Source organism: Ursus maritimus, unplaced genomic scaffold (assembly GCF_017311325.1).
Source record: "Ursus maritimus isolate PB19 unplaced genomic scaffold, ASM1731132v1 scaffold_23, whole genome shotgun sequence".
Classification (NCBI taxonomy): Eukaryota; Metazoa; Chordata; class Mammalia; order Carnivora; family Ursidae; genus Ursus; species Ursus maritimus.
In genome coordinates this window covers 5171236-5194048 of record NW_024424786.1, presented here as the reverse complement: position 1 = coordinate 5194048, position 22813 = coordinate 5171236, and the positions used below count along the sequence as shown (strand labels likewise).

Genomic DNA, 22813 nt, shown 5'->3' with positions numbered 1-22813 from the left:
AGAAATTAAACCTGAGAAATTAAAAATATTTAATTCATTTTAAAGTTATAAAATTAAGGGGTGCCTGTGTGGCTCAGTCAGTTAAGTGTCTGCCTTTTGCTGACGCTTTTGATCCCCACGGTCCTGGGATCCAGCCCCCCGCATTGGGCTCCCTGCTCAGCAGGGAATCTGCTTCTTCCTCTCCCTCTGCCCCTCCCCTCAACTCACTCTCTCTCTCTCTCACTCATGCTCTCACTCTCAAATAAATAAAAAAATAAAATCTTTTTTAAAAGGTTGTAAAATTAAATCTGCCACATATTAACATAAAAAGTCATTTTATGAAAAATGACTATATTTCCTAAAGTAAAAATAATATAGTGAGAAGAATGGCATTGTTTTACATTTTTGCAAATCTCTTTAATGTGTGGCTTAATAGTAGACAGTTGGATTCTCTCATATCTGCTTTTGCATTCAATCTGTTTGATATGTTTTGACTGAAGTATATGAAGAAAAGCTAATATTGATATGGAGTTGACAAAGGGAAAAGTATCTTGCAGCCCTTTCAAATAGTTGTGAATATTCTTTGATACTACATCAAATTTCCCAAGTGGTGGTTTCTTGAAGGTCAGGTCCAATGTAAGATCTGAAGCCATATCAATGAACTTCCAGTATTTTTACATTAAAATCCATTGGTCCATTTGAACTTTGAATCATTTGCTCTATATATGATTTTGTAATGGGATACATTGGTCTTTTAGATTATATTGTTTCACTGAGTTATGTAGCTCTTCCTTATGGTGGCATATTTTATCATATAGTATCAAAAAATCACATTCATCAATATTACCCTTAATCTTATCAGAAAAAAATTTTCAGTATTTGGAAACTGTCATACTTGTGGTGGCAGACAGAAGTTTTCTAAAAATCTAATTTTCCCTTGAAAGTTCAAATTATTTTAATCAACACTATGAGTAGCTTTTTGAAGTGGGTTGCTTTCTTGCTTAATATTTAAGTACAAATAAGGGTGTTTTGTCTTGTTCTTTTAAATAAAATAAAATTCATCACACTGAATATTAAGAACTTTTTTTTATAACTCTACAATCAAGAGTCTTCTTCTTCTTCTTTTTTTTAAAGATTTTATTTATTTATTTGACAGGAGAGAGAGAGAGAGCACAAGCAGGGGGAGCCGCAGAGGGAGAGGGGCAAGCAGACTCCCTGCCAAGCAGGGAGTCTGATGCAGAGCTTGATCCTAGGACTCTGGGATCATGACCTGGGCTGAAAGCAGATGCTTAACCGACTGAGCCACGCAGGAACCCCAATAATCAAGAGCCTTCTAACTCAAGATCAAGAGTCACATGCTCTACTGACTGAGCCAGCCAGGTGCCCCTCATCACACAGAATATTAAAAATATGTGTACTTATGGGGCATCTGGCTGGCTCATTCAGAGGAGCATGCAACTCTTGATCTTGGGGTAGTGAGTTCAAGCCCCGTGTTGAGTGTAGAGATTACTTAAGTAAAAACATAAATAAAAAAAAAAAAACCCTTTAAAATATGTATACTTTAAAGTCATTATTTAATATAATTAATTGTTTCATCAAAGAAATTCTTAATTGAAACTGAATTTTTGTTTTATTACAAGCGTGTGGTGGTGAAGAATATAATGACTACAAGTAGAATTAGGTGCTTTTGATTCATGTAAGGGGACCAGCTGTTTTTATCCACTATTTCATTTGCTTTGTCAGTGCACATCTCAGCACTGTAACATGCAACTAATGCCTTAGTATTACTATGAAGACGGTATTGACCTCAGGGACACCTTGGATTGTAAAATGTGATTTGTAAAATGATTGTTAAATGATTAACAAAATAAGTCATTAGTAAATAGTAGTTTACCAGTAGGAATAGGAACAAGAGTATTTAGTTATGTGCCACCCGTAGGGGCCTGGAACCATTTAGTAATCTCTTGTAACACAAATTATTTCATAGGAAATGATTAGATATATATATATAAAATTGAGAGGAAGTTCTAATACTCCAAGAAATCAGTGTTATTACTCATGTCAAATTTACAGTATAGTCCATGTCCCCAATGTTGACTTAACCAAAAAATGATAACCACTTTATTGATAATTGGCTTACATTTGTCAGTTAAGCTAGGCCTGGTGAACACCAGCCTAATCAGTTTCCTTCCCATCTTATTAAGCAATTGTATGTCTCCCAACTCCTTGTAGTAGTATTAAATGACCTTACTTAAGTACAAGTAAAATTCTCTTACTCAAAACTTTAAGAGATTTTTCATTTAATTTTGGTTCTGGCGTTTTATTATAGTGGTAGCTAAAACTTAGAGGTCTTGCTGTGGAAATGAGATTTTCACATGTCTGGACCTGGACATACGGTGGCTATGAATTTTTTTTTTTTAGTGTAATATTTGTGATAGATGAGATTTTAATACATATGCATTTATTATTTTATAATTAAAGGTTATTCACAGATTTTTAGTAAGCATAAAATATAAAAATGGTTTAAAATTTTTATACACTATTATTAATTTGCTCTATTTCACTCTAGTCTTTTTTGTTTGAATAAATGTAAAAAATTTTTAAAATATACATTGTGACAATATTTCTATACAGTTGATTTTTGGAAGAAAAATACATGGTATAATAATTAATCTTGTCGCTGTTTATAGGCCCAGGAATGCTCTGTGCCTAGCATCCTCGGTGCCAGGGTATACCCTGGGTATTTCTTTATTGTAGAGTCATCTTTTGACCAAATTCTCATGGGATACATATGTCACATTAAGAGCTGGCGCATACCACTGGACCTCCCACACACTTACTATTTAAGTCATTTGTCTGAACTAAAAAAAAAAAAAAAAAAAAATCTAAGGCTAACCACTTAATAAAATGTGTGTATTTTCATCCAAATGGTGTTTTCATGAATAAGACCCTTGAAACAGGCATAAATTGTACATTATTCTCTACATTTTTAAATGTGTTGCTACTGTTGGTAATTACCACTGAGTGCATATTTAATGCACTGAGGAAATTTGATGCAATTATTCCGTTTATTTGTGATTCCCCTTCAATCCAAATGTCTGCATTAAACTATTGAAAAAGAAAACTACAGAGAATTTAGGTCATTTAAAAAATGCACACATTTTCTGAACTCTGCTTGTAAACTTGTATTGCGCTAACCAAAATAAAATTAAAATGAACCAGCATTATAAAAGATAGGGTTCGAAAGTTTAGGTAATTTTGAATAAAATTACCTTTCAAATATAACCTTAAAGAATTTGGGCCAATTGCAAGGCTACAGTCTTACGGAAGTCAATAAGAGACGTGTATAACTGAGCTCAAAATTTAGCTAGTTTAACTTAAGACAAATTCTTTTTCCTCAAGCCTCTTTTCAGTACTTAAGAGTTGATTACATCTGGAAATGGATCGAATAGACATAAGTTGGTAGCTCTTAGAAAGTCTTTACAAAATGGTAGAATCCGCAGAGCAAAGGTCTATCTTTTCCATGAGTGCCTTGCATTTTTTAAAGCTCAGAGAATTTGGGTACTGAAAAAGATCTCTAATGCTGAAAGAGTCTGAAAATGAGAAGAGTGCAAGAGGGGTACAGCTCTTGTAGGCCTACTTTTTATTTTCTCCTTTGATCATCAGCTGGTAAGAAAAGTACACATGTTTCTCAGAAATGATTCAATATCATTAAAATGGTTTGGCCGGGGAATAGAGTAACGCAGAAGAACATAGGTATTAAATGGGAAGAAAGAACCCCATATCCATTTTGTTCGGTAGACATCATCTGGTGTTCCCTTTCAAGTTAATATGCCACTATTCGTTGTACATGTTTTAATAATATTTTTAAACATCTCTCTAGGGCTAAGGAAGAGATGAGATTTAAAATGAGATCTATCCCATGGCTTTAAAAATCTGTTTCTTCATGTAATAGTAATGAGAGACCTGTGTTCTTCAGCTAAAAGCTAAGAGTTACATTCCTATTAACATTTGTTTAACTAGGCTTCCATCACAACAGGTGCACAATTATTTTTATGAGTAAAATATTATCAGCCTTCAAAATTAGCCAGGGCAAAATGCAAGTTGTCTGATTAAATAATCAGAGCTGATACTTAAAATACATTTGATTTCCACAGGAATTTTAAAATGCAAAGTCTCAGTCTCTTATTCTGATATGTCGAGGGAGTTGCAATTGTTTTTAGTATGTAAGTAGTAGCTTATACTGTAACTAGTTTGATACATTTCACATAATTCAGTTGACATCATGAGACAAACCAGTAAAAATATAGTAATAGTTTATTACTTCTAGTCTAATACTTTAATCTACCAATGAAATAGTATTATGCTTTATATTAAATCAATAAAAGAAAAGGAAGTGACTCTTTTTAAGACTTTTCCAAGTTCAATTAAAAGTCACATTAGTTTAAAAAGTTAAAATCCACTGTATTCTTTTTTAAAGATTTTTATTTATTTATTTATTTGACAGAGAGAGAGGGAGCACAAGCAGGGGGAGCAACAGGCAGAGGGAGAGGGAGAAGCAGACTGAACAGGGAGCTCCATGTACGCTGGATCCCAGGACCCTGGGATCCTGACCTGAGCCAAAGGCAGACACTTAACCAACTGGGCCACCCTGTAATCTTATTTAAATTTTACTTGTGGAGGGTTAAAAAATACAAACATAAATTTTAGATTAATAATGTATAAATCACGTACAGCAAAATTACTGAGAATTTTGGGGAACAATAAAGACTCCCAAATGGTAAAAATTAGACAAACAAATGAAAAAAACAAAAATGAACAAAAGGAAACAAAGCCAAGTGCATGAACCCTACACACACACACACACACACACACACACACACACACACTCCCCTGTGAACTAAACAGGAAGCTTCTCTAGGAGGCACCTTCCCCGTGGTTAAGAAGTGCTACAACGGCACAGCTGTTAGAAACCAATTACAGGCAGGTAACTGTTTGTTTTCATCTCTAAATCTGTTTGTCAATCAGGAGAATGCAATGAGTCAGAAAAGGGGATCTCAAATACAAACCACAGGGTAAGGCAGAACACCTGGAATGGGTCCAAACCACAAGAATTAGGACAGCAGTATAGATGGAATCAAAACCATACATGTGCACATGGCTCCTGTCTTTGACCAACTTTTCAAATCCACTCAGAAGTAAAGATTACTGAAGAAAAATGTCAGTGTTCTATTGAGAGAAGTCTGATTTTAAGATTTGTTAGAAACGTGGTTATTTATAGAAGAGTGATTGTAGAAGACATCTACAGTTCCTTACAAATGTAAGACATTTCTAAAATTGGCTCATAATCATCCTTTTAAAATGAAGTTAAGTCACATACGCCATCTTATAAACCGGTAGGTTTTTACTACTTTGAAATTCATCTATGGCACTTTCCAGCTTATATAGTTATTAATGAAAAAACTTTAGTTTTATCTGGACCCAAGAATACATTTTTATTCAAGTCAGTAAACCTCTACTGTTTAAATATGCAGCTGTTGTGCTTGGGTTGCGAGATTTCAAGAGACGGTGAAGGATACAAAGACTGCTTTACGTAAATCTATATGGCTAGAAGTTTTTCCATGCTGAAATGTGGGAAAACCTACTGAGACGCTGAAGTTTAAGTTGGTAACATCAAGGGAGCATAAATAGAAGTTTATTAAGAAAGCTAAAGAAAATGAAATGGGCACAACCATTCTGTGGTTTTGCTTAAACACAGGCTTGCATATCCATTGAGAATCCTGGATTTCTTGTTAACTGGTTACTGAAAGGAGCTCTTTTATTTTTCCAGCCATAGTTTAGTGCCCATAGGCATTTGCCTTGAAGCACGATGGTTCTTCTGTAATCTCCATTGTTGACTGTGTATTTCTCAGCCATGACTATCACGGTTTAAGGTTGTCCTCCCAGATGGATCCTGAAAAGCATTTTACTGGAGTAATTATTACTTCTCCCAGGTCTTCCTCTCTGCGTCATATTCAGTGCTGGCGTCAGGAAGAAGAGGAGTGGATCACCACTACCGGATGTGGTGCTCTCTCTACCTGCAACATCTTTTAAATATTTACAAAGGCTTGTCTGAGATGGAATCAGAATTAATGACCAAGAAACAAATGAGTAAGAAGTGATGAATGAGATGAATTGAAATACTGGAGAAAAATAGTTGGGATTTTTCAATTTAGAAAGGAGAGTTTACTTAAGATTGTAGGAAGGACCCTGAGGAGACTTTCTGTTATTGTATTTCATAAAGAAAACTAGAGGTAGGACCAGAAAAAAAAGTTCAATTTTTGCCTTCATGATGAACTTATTCTTATTGTGGTTGACACTGATAGAAACTTTCTTACTAGAAATGTTAATCTCAGAACCAGGAAGGGATCTTTAGAATTCATCTCATCCATCCCTCTGCTTTCAAGAAGGAATGCATTTATAGAATCTCAGTCAATCCACAAATCTTTTTTTAGTGCTTATTATTTGCTCACCATTGTGTTAAGACTCTGTGGAGTTTACAATATTTCGTATTTTCCACCAGTCAGACATGAGAAATTCCTTTTTTTTAAGTTTTTTTTTTTAAAGGTAGGTTTTTAAAGACCTACAGAGAAGCAGGAAGAGGAGGGTGCTGTCAAGAGCAAAGACTAACATTTATTGGGCAAATACTGTGTGTCACAGGGCCTTTGTTTATTTTATCTTACTTAATCCTCAAACCAATGGCATGAGGTCGGCAACATTATCCTCCCCTTGCAAAGGAAGGAGCAGAGGCTTGGGGAAGGTTTTTCTCAAGACACCAAGAAAATAATGGACAATCCAGGATTTGTGTGGAAGACTATATAATGCTTTAAGTTTATGCTCTTTCTACCAAGATGTGCTAGTATCTCTTCTGGTCGTTATTGGGACACATTTCCTCATGCATTTTCCAAGTCTCCCAAGTCTCTTTGAGCTAAACAAACAGAAAAACAAAAACAAAATCAGACAAACAACAAAAACAGAAATTACTTTTTTTTTGATATTAGTGGAATTTTTTTTTTTTTACTTTTTAATACCTATAGTTTTTCTTTTCAAATTTGGCCACCATAGATTTTCCCTTTTCTATTAATTTAAATTCGTCAGGTTTGGGGATCTTATCTTTTAGTGTACTTTGGTTTTTTATTTGCTGTCAAGGATTATTTAATATTATTCTGACTTTTTAGGGCAATCGGAACTACAATTCAACAGTGAATCCTCTCTGGTTATTAGACAGTTGGTAGAGTGCCTGGATGTGTCGTGAGAATAATTATAGAACATAAACTTTAGAAACTCTAGATGCTGTCTAGACTACCAGTATCCTTACATTTCTAGCATAGTGACATGTATTTTTGTGTGTCTACTGCAAAAATTTATGAACCATGAATAGAATTTTAATAATAAATTCTACTGTAGTTAATAATTAAAGTTAGGGAAAATAGTTAAGGGAAGATTGTCATCTCTCACTTACAATGACCACTTACTATTATACCTATAATCCATATCTCACACTGGAATCTATTAAGTATTTGTCTCAAATTTTCTGATATCTCTGCAGATATTTTAGAAATCAGCTTTGTTCTTTGCTCATCAGAAAAATGAAATAGCTGATACTAATGGAATAACAAGTGTTTTGAGTATGGGGGTATACAGAGGACACTGTTATTTGGAGGATTAAGTCACCAGATTATCTTAAACAGTTTCCAATTCAAACAATTTTCATTTCTTGAGAAGGAGGTCAAGAGAAATCAGACCCAGGAGTGTGCTTAAAAAATCTCATAGGTTGGACAGATACCTTAGGTCTGACTAAAGTCATGAATGAGGATATGAATACGGAATCTTTTGGCAGGAAATGGCATGTAGTCAATCAGTATGGGCATCACAGGAGCTCAGGGATAATGGTTATTGATGTAGCTGCATCACTCGAAGCGAGCAAGGAGAGATGCCTCAGGGCACAAATTAGGAGCATGAAGCCTCTGGTATCCGAGTATCCAAGCACCCATAGGTTAGATAACAAGGGTCAAATGTAAGCTCCACTACGAATGAAAATCAGGACATAAATTACAGAAGACCTGGATAGTAGGTACCCAGTAATTCAACACTGATAGGGAAAGAGAAATAGGTCACCCCCAAGGGTGCTGAAAGGAGAATCTTGTGACCTCTGATCCTAGAGCAGAGATTGTCCAGTTCTAGTTATCTGCTTAGTATAGAGACCGGTATTTATAACTAGATGAAAGGAAAATTTTTCTAGATTACACTAAATCTGTGCTGCCCAATATAGAAGTTATTTGCCACATGTTGGCTATTTAATAAATTCAAATCAATTAAAATGAAATTAAAATCTAGTTCCTCAATCACATGAACCACATATCAAATACTTATTACCACATGTGGCTAGTGGCTGCCATTGGACAGCAAAGATACAGAACACTTCCATTATAACAGAAAGCTCTATTTGACAACATTGTTCTATATTATACTAGTCAAAAAGGCTGGCCTGTTGGAGAGTTCGAACACTGGCAAAATGTAGAATCTACAGGTATCTGTAACAAGACATTTCTATGACACTGTACTTTAAAGAAGCAAAAAAAAATGGATTTATGTCAAATTTAGTGAGGTTTCTGAAAACAGGATTTGGATGGAAGAATTGTATTATGTGAAGTTAGTTTTGAAATTGGTGTTCATATTTTTTTTACTGATTTGCATATTGTTGCAATAAATACAGAGATTTTTTTCACTGAGGAACATCTATTAAAATCCTGTTGGAACGGATCATAACTTATGTACGGAACTGCTGAAATTACATTAAAATCTATTTTTCTTGCATGTATATTGTGTGCTTGGTGAAGCATATTGGTTTTTGTGAGTTACTTGAAATTATCTCATCTCCACTGATGGCTGATGGGAAAGTTGATCATTCTATGTTTTTTTCATCAAACTGTCAACAAGGCAGCTTCCCATTTTGAGTGCTATTTTTCATTGTATTTATTACACATATTTTTATGTATGCTTTTTCATTGTATTTAATACAGATTGTATGTGTTTAAGTATGTCAGAGAGAGACAAAAACACTACAGATGGAAAGAAAGAGAGGGAGACATTAGACATGCTAAGAAAAATGGAGTAAGATATAGGTGTTTTTTTTCCTTGTCAAAGTAAATTAAACTCTCAGAGAAAGAGAGAATCATTTCCGTCTACATCGGTATCTAACTTTTCTCTAATATCTTAAACCCATGCCCCTGAGAGTCAACCCCACTCAATTTTGTGGCTTCTAGAGGAAAATCCAAATCCCTTTGTTCAGAGGTACTGCTTTTTGACTTTGGCGTGAAGGTTCTTGAACAGACCTGGCCACTGATATGGAGCAAAATACATGGCGTAGACATAGCTTGTTGGTTCCACACTGGCTCAAAATTAAATAGGCAATTCACAGAAGAGGGTGCCTGGATAATAAGGAAATGCAGATTAAAGCAATAATAAGATACCATTTCATATCCATCAGACCGGCAAAGATTAAATGTGGGGAACTGGAATTCTCATAAACTATTTGTGGTAGTGTAAGTTTATATATCTAGTCTGAGTTTAGCTGTATCTAACAGAGTTGAAGATGCACATATTCTGTGAACTAGCAATCCAACATATATATATATATATATACACACACACACACACACATGTATATATGTATGTATATATACACGTATGTATATATTCTAAAGAAACTCTCGCACGTGTATAAGAATGTTCACTATAGCATTGTTTATAAGGGCAGTTGAAATAAAGAAGCAGTCAAAATAAACAGAGCTATATATATCAACATGTATGAATTTAAAAACATGGTATTACATGAAAAGACACAAAATTTCATATCTAGTATATGGTATAATTTATATAACTGAAAACATGTAAAAATACCATAGATATTTTCTTATAAACCTATATATAGTAACAGTATAAAAACAGATATTGAAAGGATAAACATTAAACTTAGTACAATTAATATGAAAAAAATAAAAGCAGGTTCTGCCTCAAGGGCACAGGATACAAACAAATAAATGTGATTTGTTATTATCTGGTGTAGAGCCACCCTCTTTACTCAGACTACCCACAGTGCTTGCTCTTTGCTTTACCAACAGAAGCTTTCAAAGTTGCTTAAGCCTCATTTGTTTAAAGTGTGACTCTTGGCCTCCCCTTGACCTCCTGTTACAGGATGGATCAGGTTATCTGAGTCTTCAGACAATTGGCCAGAAGAGATTTTTTTTACCAAAATAAAACTTTTCTCACTCATATGGAGTTTTAGATAGCACCTTTGGGACACCCTATGACTCCCAATTTCATTTATTTATATTTTCATTAATTCCACTCATGCGTCAAACATTTTTGAGAGGCTTTTATATGCTAGGTATTGGGAATACAAAGATGACTAAGAAATGGTTTCTACCCGTAAGGAGGTCACAGTCTATAATGGCATATGCAGATAATTATAACAGATAATTATAAACTTTTTAGCTCATGCTTTAGAGGATGCTAAAGAGGGAATTAATTATAATATTATTTAAGGTTTTTTTTCCCCTTCAAAGTAAATAAAAGAGTTATCTCTCAAAGAAAGAGAATCGTTTGTATTCATAGATTAGTGTCACATTTTCTTTGGTATCTCAAATCCATGACAAGTAGGGTTAATATTTATATTTCCAGCCCAGACCTCCTTTTTGAGCTCCAAATTTATATATACAATTTTCTACTGTACTTTTCTACTTGAACACTTTAAATTTAAGATACTAAAATGGACTTCCTGATTTCTTTCCCAGATCTCCTGCACCCAAATTCTTTCCTATCTCAGTAAATAGTAACTCTGCCCTAGGTGCTCAGGTCACAAACCTTGAAGTTCACCTTGATTCCTCACTACAAGACATAGTTTCCATTTGCCTCTCTCTATGCCTTCTACGCTTTGTGCACTGAGAACCCCACTGAGTGAGTTTACTCTCTGACTTCCATTCGGGTTCAACCAATGAGAGGCACTCAGGAGAGCTGGGGGAGAGTAACGTTGGTGTCCTCTTTCTCTCCACAGCTCTTCCCTTGCCAGATTGCTGTAGGTTGGTTGTGACCCTTTCGTGACCCTCTCCATACAACTACATTCTCTAGGTTCTAATAACTGTCCTTTCCCCTTATGCTTTAGGCCTCGGTGTGATAACAGCTTCAATCTATAACTAGCTCCTAGACATATCACTATCCCTTGTTGTTTTCCTTAAAACTTACCACATATTTTTGTAAATATTCAACTCTTCTCAAATTACCCACTTTAAATGAGCCACTACCATTACTTGTTCCAGGCCACCAATCTCTCCTGCCTGGATTATTGTACTAGCCTCTTAGCTGATGTTCCCTGCTTTCTCCCTTGTCTCCATACAATCTGTTTTCCACAGAGAAGTGAGGTGGATCCTTTTAAAATGTCAGTTAAATCATATCACTCCTTTGTCTGAAAACCCTATAATGGATCCCATATTAATTTGAATAAGGGCCAAAGCCTTTACGATGGCCCAAAAGGCCCTACAAAATAGATATGGCCCTCTCCTTCTTTTCTAACTTCATCTTTTCTTACTCTCCTAAAGGAGAACTGTTTCTCTACTCAAAGCACATCTAGACACCAAAGAAATGTGAGTTTTCCTCACCAAACAATTCTTCAATGCTCTGTGGACACTGGCTGGGTGTCCTACAATTTAACTCAATTCTCATATTAACAAACCAGAGTTAGCACAGACTGCCCTCACAACAGATTAAAGGCTTAATCCCACATGCCTGCACTCCACTTCAGACACCAATTACAAGTCATGGGTCCTCAGCTTATCCACACTTCTGTCTAAGTTGGTTACAAGTTAGAAGTTCCCCAAACCCCCTCATCAGTTTGATTATTTGCTAAAATGGCTCACATAACTCAGGGAAACCTACTATTACTTTTTTGTCATCAAGGATACAAATGAATAGCAAGATGAAGAGGTACATGGGGCAAGGTCTGGAAGGTCCCGAGTGTAGTTCTTTTCCTACAGGGTATGGGATGCTCCACCCTGCTGGGATAAGAATGCGTTCACCAACTCTGAAGTTCTCTGGACCCCTTCATTCGGGATTTTTATGGGACTCCATTACATAGGTATGATTGATTAAATCATTGGCCATTGGAAATTAACTCAGTCCCCAGCCTCTCTCTCCTCCCCAGAGGTCAGGGCTGGGGCTGAAAGTTCCAACTCTCTAATCACATAGTTGCCTCCTCTGGCAACCAGCCCATTTCCTGGAGCTATCGAGGGGCTCATTACAAATCACCTCATAAACATAAACTCAGGTACAGTTGAGAGGGGCTTATTATGAATAATAGACACTCCTCTCACTCTTACCACTCAGGAAATTACAAAGATTTTTGAAGCTCTGTGCCAGGAACTGGGGATGAAGACCAAATATATATTTACTATATCAAAATATCACCTCTTCCCTTTGTTCTTTTTTGCTCATGGTATGTTTAGTTACTAGTGTTCCTCAGATAGTCGCATACCTCAGGACCTTTGCATTTGTGTTTATTCTTGGAATACTCTGCTTCTCAATACTCTTTTGAATCAATTTTCCAGCTCTTGCTCAGAACATTTCTAAGTTCTTGCTTAATTTTCATTCTTGGAGAGACCTATCCTAACCCTCTTAGCTTCTTTTTTTTCCCTATAACATTTGCTGCATCTTAGTATGCCTTTTATTTTTAAATTTCTTTTTTTATCTGAGTTTCTCCACCCAAAGGTAGGTTGCATGAAAACAGGGTATGTGTGGGTTCACTGCTTGACCCAAGGTATATGACAAATATTTATTCAATTAATGAGTGAATGTGGTGAATTAGAGAGATGGACAAGAAACCTGTGGGTGTCAGAGAAGACTGAGAAATTGCTTTTAGTCTTCTGTCTCCACACCCTGGCTTCATCAGTATGCTTCTACTTCTGAATGGAAGTTCTAGTTAGTTTATGCCTCAAGACCACAAGATCTGTCTGCTCACTTATGCCAATAGGCAGATCTAAAATTTGAAACTCAGATACAAAAAGTTCCTCTTTTAACTGAAACATCACAAATATAAGACTCAAGTAGACAAGAGCATAGATAGTTTTGTTTCCATTGTAAAGGACAATGTTCTGGAGTGTGTTTTGCTTCCTAGTATGATTATTCTTGACATGTATTAGATATTTTTTCAAGGTAACCTTTATAGTCAATGAAGTTGCAATACCAAAATTTTTATTGTACAATATAATAATTTTATTCTTTAGTAGAAAGAGGAATTATGAGATAGAGATTACTTAAATTTTTTTTCACAAATAGCAATTTAACTGAGGGAAGTTGTCAGTAAATATCCGCTAAGCTATTTTCTCATATCTCATATACAAGATATTCTGCTTTTTTTCCTGAAACATACTTCATACTAGGAAGCCTCAATTAAGACACCGAAATTTAAATCAGATATTAAATTTCAGTTCATATTAAATAACTGCAAGGGATCTTAGGAGGTCAATCCTGTTTTTCATTCATATTTCACAGAAATTTTTAAAAAGGGATAGTTTCTGTAATATCAATAAGAAAAACTAGAAACAAGAAAATAGAATTTCTTTTTTTATTTTTCAGAATAAAAGAGCATGAATTAGGGGGAAGGAGGGTGAGGGAGGGAGAGAATCCCAGGCAGGTTCCACGCCCAGCATGGAGGCCGACACAGAGCTCAATCCCACGACCCTGAGATCATGACCTGAACCAAAATCAAGAGTTGGATGCTTAACTGGCCGGGCCATTTAGGTACCCTGAAAATAGGAATTTTTTTTGTGAATACATTATACTGTTTGTTGACAATTGATATATAAATATTTCCCATAGTCTAACTGAATCTACTCAAACCTTTGTGATGTATCTTAGGTTTGTGAGTGGATTTTGAAAGATGTATCAGTTATTACCAAGACAAAGAAAGCATTTATTGAACTTCTGGTGTGTATCATGCATTTTGCTAGGCATTTTCACCTTTGTTTGCTTTTTGTTTAGCAATGCCTTTATTGAGATATAATTCATATATCATAAAATTCACCCATTTAAAGAGTACAATTCAGTAGGTTTTTAAAAAGCATTTTGATAGAGTTGTAAAATTATCACCACCATTAATTCTCCTAAAGGATTCTCTTACCCTTGAGCAGTCACCCTCCATTTCTCTCTAGATTTCCCAGCCCTGAGCAACCACTAATATTTCTATCTCTATAGATTTCCTACTCTGGACATTTCCTATAAATGGAATTGTATGTGTTTTTTTGTGATGAGCTTCTTTCACTTAGCACAATGTTCTCCAAGCTCATCAGTGTTGTGGTGGGTATTAGTATTTCATTCCTTTTCAGTGGCAAATAACATTCCATTCAATGGGTTTATGCCACATTTTATTCATCCACTCATCAGTTGATGGACATGGGTTGTTTCCATTTTTTGGTTATTATGAATAATGCTGCGGTGAACATTGTACAAGTTCTGATGCGGATGTATGTTTTCATTCCTCTTGGGTATATATACCCAGTTCCTTTTGAGGAACTGACAGACTATTTTCCAAAGCAGCTGCACCAGTTTTCATTACTGCCAGCAGTGTATAAGAGTTCTAACTGTTCCACATCTTCACTCTTTTATTTAACAATATTGAATAATATTTATCTATCAATATTTAACAACAGCACTACTAGACAGATATTATAAACCTTATTTTATATATAAAGAAACAAAGGCTCAGAAAAAGCATAAATAATTGTCCAAAACCATAAAGCTAGTAAATTGTAGAGCTAGTTTTTAACTTAGTTCGGATTGAAAACCTGTACTTTTCATTCATTCCAAAATTGTATTTTTTCCTGGACTAGTTTTGAGGATCATTTACGTTTAGCACATATTTGAGTGCCTCCCATGTCTTTGGAGTTGGGGGAACAGTTAACTCAGTTTGCTGGTAGTCTGATGAGACTAGTGTCTTAGAATTGTTTATGTATAGGTCAGCAATTTTAGGTCTATTTTAATACTCTTAAAAATTAATGAGGACCCAAAGAACTTTTGTTTATGTGGCTTTTGTCTATTGACATATTTTGTATTAGAAATTAAGACTGAGAAAAATCTTAAATATTTATTAATTAATTTGAAGTAACAAATGTGTTGTTAAAATAAATAACATATTTAACAAAAATAGCTATAATGTCTAAAAAATAATTTACTGAGAAGAGTGGCATTATTTCACTTTTTGCACATTTATTTAATGTCAGGCTTAATACAACATAGTTAAATTCTCATGTCTGCTCCTGCATTCAATCTGTTGCAATATGTTGTTTTGGTTGAAGTATATGAAACACCATGCATGTATGGTTTAGAAAGTGAACTATTTTAATAACTCTTATAGCTAATTGTGGATATTCTTTGTATTGTAATTTACAAATAATATAAAGGTTAATTGTGATTTGGAATCTGAAACATAATGAGCTCTTTATATTTTATCACCATTGGTCTAACTTGTACTTTGAATGGATCTTTTAGCAATGTATGATTTTATGACATGCTTTGGTCTTTTGGAAAATGTTGGATCACTAAGTTATACAGAGCTTCCAAATGTTGACATAGTTCATGATACAATATAAAATAATCACATCCATTAATATCACATTTGTAAATTTGAGAACAATTTTATTATTGAAAACAAATATAATCAGTTGTTTTCCTTGAAGTGAAAAGACTTACTTCATACCATTTTTGAGAAAATGTCTTTTAAAAAATCCAAGATATGGAAACAACCCAAGTGTCTATTCATACATGAATGATTTAAGAAGATGTGGTATATACAATGAATATTATCCAGCCACGAGAAAGAATGAAATCTTGCCATTTGCAATGTTAACTCACTTGATCTTCTAGATTAGAAGGTGTAATGCTAAGTGAAATAAAGTCAGTCAGAGAAAGGCAAATAACACATGATTTCAGTCATATGTGGAATTTAAGAAATACAAAAAATGAACAAAGAAAAAAAGGAGACAAAAAGCCAGACTCTTTTAGAGAACAAACTGGTGGTTGCCGGAGGGGGAGGGGATTGGTGAACTATGTGAAGGGGATTTAGAATACACTTATCATGATGAGCACTGCTTAATGTGTAGAATTGTTGAATTATTATATTGTACACCTGAAACCAATATAACACTTATGTTAACTATACTTGAATTTAAAAAAAAACAAAAAACCTAGTTTGAAAACCATTCTGCACCTGTCATTCATTCTGTCAAGTAAAAATCGTGTTCTATGGAAAAAGCCATTAGTTTGGATCTCGAAGAATCACACAAGCCCTTTTTGTCAAGAAAGCTATTGTTATTTTGGTATGTAGCAGAACTACTTCATATGTACTTATAATTTGGTTACACATATTATAAGGTGTACTCTAAGTTGGGATTTAATAAGATTTTTTTACTGTTTTATCCAGAATTTTTAAGTGAAACTGACATTTAAAAAAATACATGTGCACTTGTTGTGATGAGCACTAGGTGTTATATGTAAGTGATGAATTACTAAATTCTACTCCTGAAACCAATACTACATTATATGTTAACTACCTTGAATTTAAGTACAATCTGGGAAGAAAAAAAAAGTATATGTGTGTGGTTACAAAGACTTCAGTGACCGCTAACTAGTACAATTCAGTGTCACTGGCTTGATTTATGATAAAGCACCAGTAATTTTACTTATCATTAGTTTTGCACCTTTAGAGTAAATGTCAATGCAGTGAAAAAGATGAAAAGATCAGTAATATTATAAACATAACTTTACACATATAGCATTCATATAAAAGTGGACCCTGATGGTGGCCAAAATACTTTTTGAAAAGTGTGAGTCAAGTGATAGATGTAAATATAATGGTAGTGAGGGGACTAAACATTCTCTTCCAAGAAAGTTAAATGTGTATTTTTTAAATCTTCGATTATTATTCAGCATGCACACAATTATTTAAAACATTAATTTAGAAGGAAACTAATTTCTTTAACTATCTTCTCATCTCAAATTCTATTCACTGAACTTTCCTTAAGTGACCTTTAGTAGAAAATTTTTTATGTTGGGAAGAAATAACTTATAAACAACTATGTGCCTTTGAGTGAGAAATATTTTATTCTTTTTTAAATGCATGATTTTATTTAGTCTGTCCATTAATAACTGAGAACATTTAATGATATTAATGGAACTCAACATAAGAGAAGTTCAACTTAATTTTTTTACCTTTCAATGTTAGGTATTAATAAGAGAGATAGTCAAAATAATTATGGTCAAAATTATTATGTCAAAAACATAATAAATGGTTGGTGTTAGTCTGCATAGAATTCAATTTTTGGTGTAAAGTTCTTTGACTGAAAGAAGAACATTTGGTTTACTTCACTAATGGGAATATCTCTTAATGCTGGGATGACCTCTTCTTGGTATCTCCTGCTGTTGTATTATTAGCATAGTTATCTGTGATTTTATGAATGGAGATGAGTGGAGATGTATTCAACCTGTTTATTCCAAATGATAGTACATAACAAATTACTGTAGTAATGAAGAGGTAAACAGGCCATGCAACTGCCCAATATTTTTGAGGCCAATAGATTTAGCCTATGGAGTTTAGTCAAGATTCAGGAATAAAAGCCCCCATGAGATATAGTATATAGCCAAATTGGGAGCTTAAGAAAAGAACAAAGCCATAAATTGTTCTTTCTGGCAATGGCAATGGTGAATTTTCCACCATTTTCCCTATGGCTTTAGACAATCTTGTACTGCAGCCAAGATACCTGGGAAGTGGGGCCTTCCACACCCCCTCCACGGGTGTGTGGTGAGTTTGTGTTGAGATATTTTGTTCTTAATAATTCCAAGAATTGTATCACTTATCACTGTACATTATTGTACAATGGAATATTGAAGTATATAATGTTACAACATAAAATTCTTTCTTTGCTGTACCCTGCTAGCCTATTTTAAAAATGGAATTTTTAAAATAAAAATATGTTAGGCAACTTGCTTTGTTTTTCCCATTATCTCATTTTGGGGGATAAAATTTTTGTGTGTTTTGCTCACTTATTGCCAGAATTTAGAACAGTGCATAGAAGATGCTCAAGTAAACATTTGTTAAATGAATGAATTCTTCACATTACCTTAAGAGCTGTCCACATAATATACCCAGATCAACAAAGAATAATTTATCCATTCTTCTGTTGGTAAGCATTGGCTTGTTCTCAGCTCTCATAATTATAGTTACTTTTAAAGTAACACTATAGTAGAAAAAATGGGTGGAAGAATGTTTCAGGCAATATGAATAGCCTGGGTGAGACCTGGAAATGTGAGCGTGAAATTACTTTTCTACGGAATTTCATGTTTTTAGTGAAAATAATGTGAGCACGTGTGTGTGCATTTGTGGTTAGGGTGGGCAGGTGTTAAAGTTGGACAGGAAAAGTGAGAAATGAGGTTAGATGGGCAAGCAAGTACAAAATCGTGAAAGGGTATGTAAGCCATTTAAATAAGTCTGGACTTTATTAGTGGAGAACCATTGAAGAGTTTAACTGGGTAAGTGATAGGACCATGCCTAGATTTCCAACTTCCATCTTCATCCTTGTAGCTGTTAGAATAAAGTGGTATTTTGTAGTCAATGAAAATGTCTGATTTTAGAACTTTATTAAACATTTGGAATAAAATGTATCATAATTCTGTATCATTTAACTTTTATTCCTGTTAAGATAGATTCTAAACTTTTTAAAAAAAGATTGGTTGATTTATTTTAGAGAGGAAGGGCATGAGCAGGAGGGGCAGAAGGAGAGGGAGAGGGAGAAAGAATCTGAAGCAGACTCTGTGCTGAGCATGGAGCCATCCCACAACCTTGAGATCACGACCTGGACCCAAACCAAGAGTTGGAAAACCAATTGACTGTGCCACCTAGGTGCCCCAGGATAGATTCTAAAATGGATTTTTAATATAGACATTATATTATATGAGTATATTGGCAGATATTTATTGAATGTTTACTATGTGAAAGCAGTGTTCTAAGTGCTTCACGTGTATTAACTTGTGTTAACTCACTTGATCTATACAATACCCTGTTGTTATTCCAATTTTATAAAATAGATCAATAAGATCAAAGTTACAGCACTAGAAAGCAGCAGAGTTGAGATTTAAAATGAGGCCATCTGGCTCCAGAGCCCATGCTCTTAAACGTATCACAATACTGCTTCCTAAATCTGATTATTCCTGAAATATATAAACAAGACCTGTGAACTTACATATGAAACTGTGATAAGTCAAAAAATTAAGTTATATTTCCTCATTTACAGAATCATGTAAATTCGACTTAATGTATTCTGCTTCTGTTCCAGTTTTTTTCTTTTGTAAACATAAAGAGACAAAATATATTTTGTGAATTAGTGAGTTTCTTGACCAAACTAACATTAATTATAATGGCACATTGTAAAAGAAGGCAGTTTTAAAATTTGGTGAAGTGACTCTCAAAATTAACTTAAAAAAATTACATCTGAAAAGTTAATGCTGGGTTGTATATCAATATATAATGTATATATTAATATATGTAATGTTAATCTCATGAGTATATACATATATATATGTGTGTGTATATATGTATACATATATGTAGTTGATCAAGAAGAGGCTGTAAAGCGACCATAGAGTTTGTTTGGGGTTTTAGGGATTATAATCTAAAAGACAGAGAATTCACCAAAATCGAAAGTGTGCTTGGAGTTGGGAGGGGGGAATCCAGCTTTATAAAGGCAAAAACCATGAGGTTACATAACTTGTTTTGAAAGAATTATGATTGGTGCTGGCAGAGTTTAAACTGTCTAATACACAGCTATTTAGATAATAGGCGTTACATTATTTCTATTTCAATTCAAGTTAGAAGGATATTTTCAAGGAGGTGGTGGAATTCAAATGACAAACTGCAATTGACAAAAGTCAAAAGTAAAAGTTCATGGTGTTCTGACAGTTGAAACAGGAGATATGCATAGGTCCTACTTACTCATTGTCCTTTTAACTCTATTTTGAGTGACTCTCTTAGCAATGCTTCATTTTGTATCTTGTTTCACATGTATATGTATACAATATGTTTCCATTTATAGTCCTTGGTCATATAACTGATTTTTTCTCATGTTACCAAGAGATCTTTACAGATACAGGCAAGACTGAATGATTTACATAAAACATTAACATTGCAGAGAGAGTCTATACTCATGGAACATTTCTAGATTATAACCTATAACTAGAAGTGTCCTTATAGATTATCTAATCCAACACCCTCATTTTATAGGTGGGAAAATGGAGGCCCAGAAAACTATGTACAAAGTGGCAAAACTGAAACTAGAACCCAGATATCCAGATTTATATTCCAGTCACTTTCCACTAAACAACTTCATAATCAAGTATTTTTGTATATTAGCTTTTATTACACGCCTTGCAAGTTACAAGATGAGTGTCATACTATTTTTTAATTTTATTATTTTCTATTTTTGTCATTCTCTATATAGTAGCAAACAATGAACTCTTACTAAATATATGCTTATATGACTTAATCTGACCTCAGCTTGAGAGTTTTATCTGTTAATCTTTATAACTTTCTGCATTTCTGTTGTCCTACACTCCCAAAATGCCACTGATTTTTTTTTTAATCACTTTTTTGAAAAAGAGAGAGACAGGCAAACCAAGAAACAGACTCTTAACTATAGGGAACAAACTGATAGTTACCAGAAGTGAGCTGTGTGGGAACTTGGGTGAAATAGGTGATGGGAATTAAGGAGTGTGCTTGTTGAGATGAGCATTGGTATTGCACCTAAGTGTTGAATCACTATATTGTACACCTGAAACTAATATTACACTGTATGTTAACTAACTGGAATTTAAATAAAAATTAAACAAAAAAGGTATGTGCGGATTTTCAACTGCACAGGGGTTGGTGCCCCTAACCCGTGTTGTTCAAGGGAGATCTGTAGTGTGTGATCATACTAGAGGAAAACATGCTAAATTTGCCAGTTAAAAACAGATTCAATTTAGATTGCCCCTTCAGATCTTTTTGTTCTGCTTATTTTTTCACACTGTTATGCTGCTTTATTTCACTTACCATTATCACATGGCATTTTTTCATTTTTAAAAGCGTTTTCCTAATATTAGTTAAAAATCCAATTTGCCTCTGTGTAATCGGCACCTGAATATAGATAGACCTGTTCACCTCATCGTTTCACTATAATTGAACTTTCCTTTTGTTTTCAGTTTTTCACTATTGCCAGTATTGTTTCAGTGAATATTTTTTCACATAGTAATCTTTTAACACATGGAATTTTATCCTTGAGAATGTAATTTCCAATAAAGAAAATCTTGTTAGAAATGAAAAAAATGAAATCACTTTTTTGTTATGATGCCTTGTCTCTTGAGGAGCTTAAGACTAGAGCTCTTTATATAGCTCGGCTCTCATTTAAAGGAAATTAGGATCTGGAGAACCCCGCAGGCACTCAGGTTTTCAAACACATGGGCCAATGAAATGTAAAGATTCTCGTGGCCCATATTATTCCAGTTGGAAAATTTGATCAATGATGGGCGCTGAAATCTTTCCAAGTTCGTATGTAAGTGTTTTACCTGTGAAACATCCTGATTTGCTATTTCTGAAAAAGTATCATTTTGAACTCTGATTAATCTCTTTAAACCAACACAAATGAAAACTTGCATGCTGAGATTCCAGGATGAAAGTCTTAGTATCTTTGAACAAGTTGTGCTTCTTAAGATATTTACTTATTGATTGCTTCTGTCATTGACTAGCATTTCATTGTTAGATTACCTGATAGACTTGAGGAAGTGAAAATGCATTTAAATAAAAATACTGCTTTTTAAATGGATTGAGGAAAATGATTACTGAAATCAATTATCTCCCCAAAACAATTTAAAGTGGATTATTTCACTTGACTTTTTAAGAGGTGGCATGCTACAGTGGAAGGAGTTACGAGCTGAAGATCAGGACTTCTACGTTCTAGTCCTAACTTGAATTACCTTTTTTGACATCAGGCATATCACTTTTCCCTTCTGGCTTTCAGCTTTCTGATGTGTAAAACTTGGGAGTGAAATGACTTCTTTGATTCTACTACATTGATTTTCTGAGTCTGTGATTGTTTAAAGATTGCTTAAATAAGTATACTTTTAGAAAGACATTTCAGGGGCGCCTGGGTGGCACAGTGGTTAAGCGTCTGCCTTCGGCTCAGGGCGTGATCCCGGCATTATGGGATCGAGCCCCACATCAGGCTCCTCCACTATGAGCCTGCTTCTTCCTCTCCCACTCCCCCTGCTTGTGTTCCCTCTCTCGCTGGCTGTCTCTATCTCTGTCAAATAAATAAATAAATAAAATTTTTTTTAAAAAAAAAAAGAAAGACATTTCAAGTTATTTTTTAATAGGTAAGATGAATTTTTGACGGATCACCTTCAGATGTAGATTAATGCTGGTAAAACCAGTGATGGAAAATATGGGGAACAAACAAGCTGGGTTGATTGGGAAAAATGTGAGATATGTTTTCTTTCTCTTATAATGCTCCCTTTTTCCCCTTTAAAGTTCAGATAGGCAGTAAGCTTTGTAACAACTGTTTGCTTATGTTCAAATTGGGAAATACATTTAGAGCTCTATACACCTACCACACACACACACACTCTCTCTCTCTCTCTGTCTCCCTTCTTCCAGTTTTCCTGTTTTCCAGCATATGGGGTCAACCTGGGACTTCAGACTGGGGAAAATAAGCATAATGTT

The 22813-nt window shown here is 34.4% G+C and overlaps 1 protein-coding gene and 1 pseudogene across 10 annotated transcripts in view; one reads left to right on the top strand and one right to left on the bottom strand.

The window, feature by feature from the left end:
* Positions 1-22813, top strand: part of SOX6 (SRY-box transcription factor 6) — a 578685-nt gene that overhangs the window by 341237 nt on the left and 214635 nt on the right. The window lies entirely within an intron of this gene.
* LOC103679385 lies at positions 17380-17782 on the bottom strand (annotated as a pseudogene).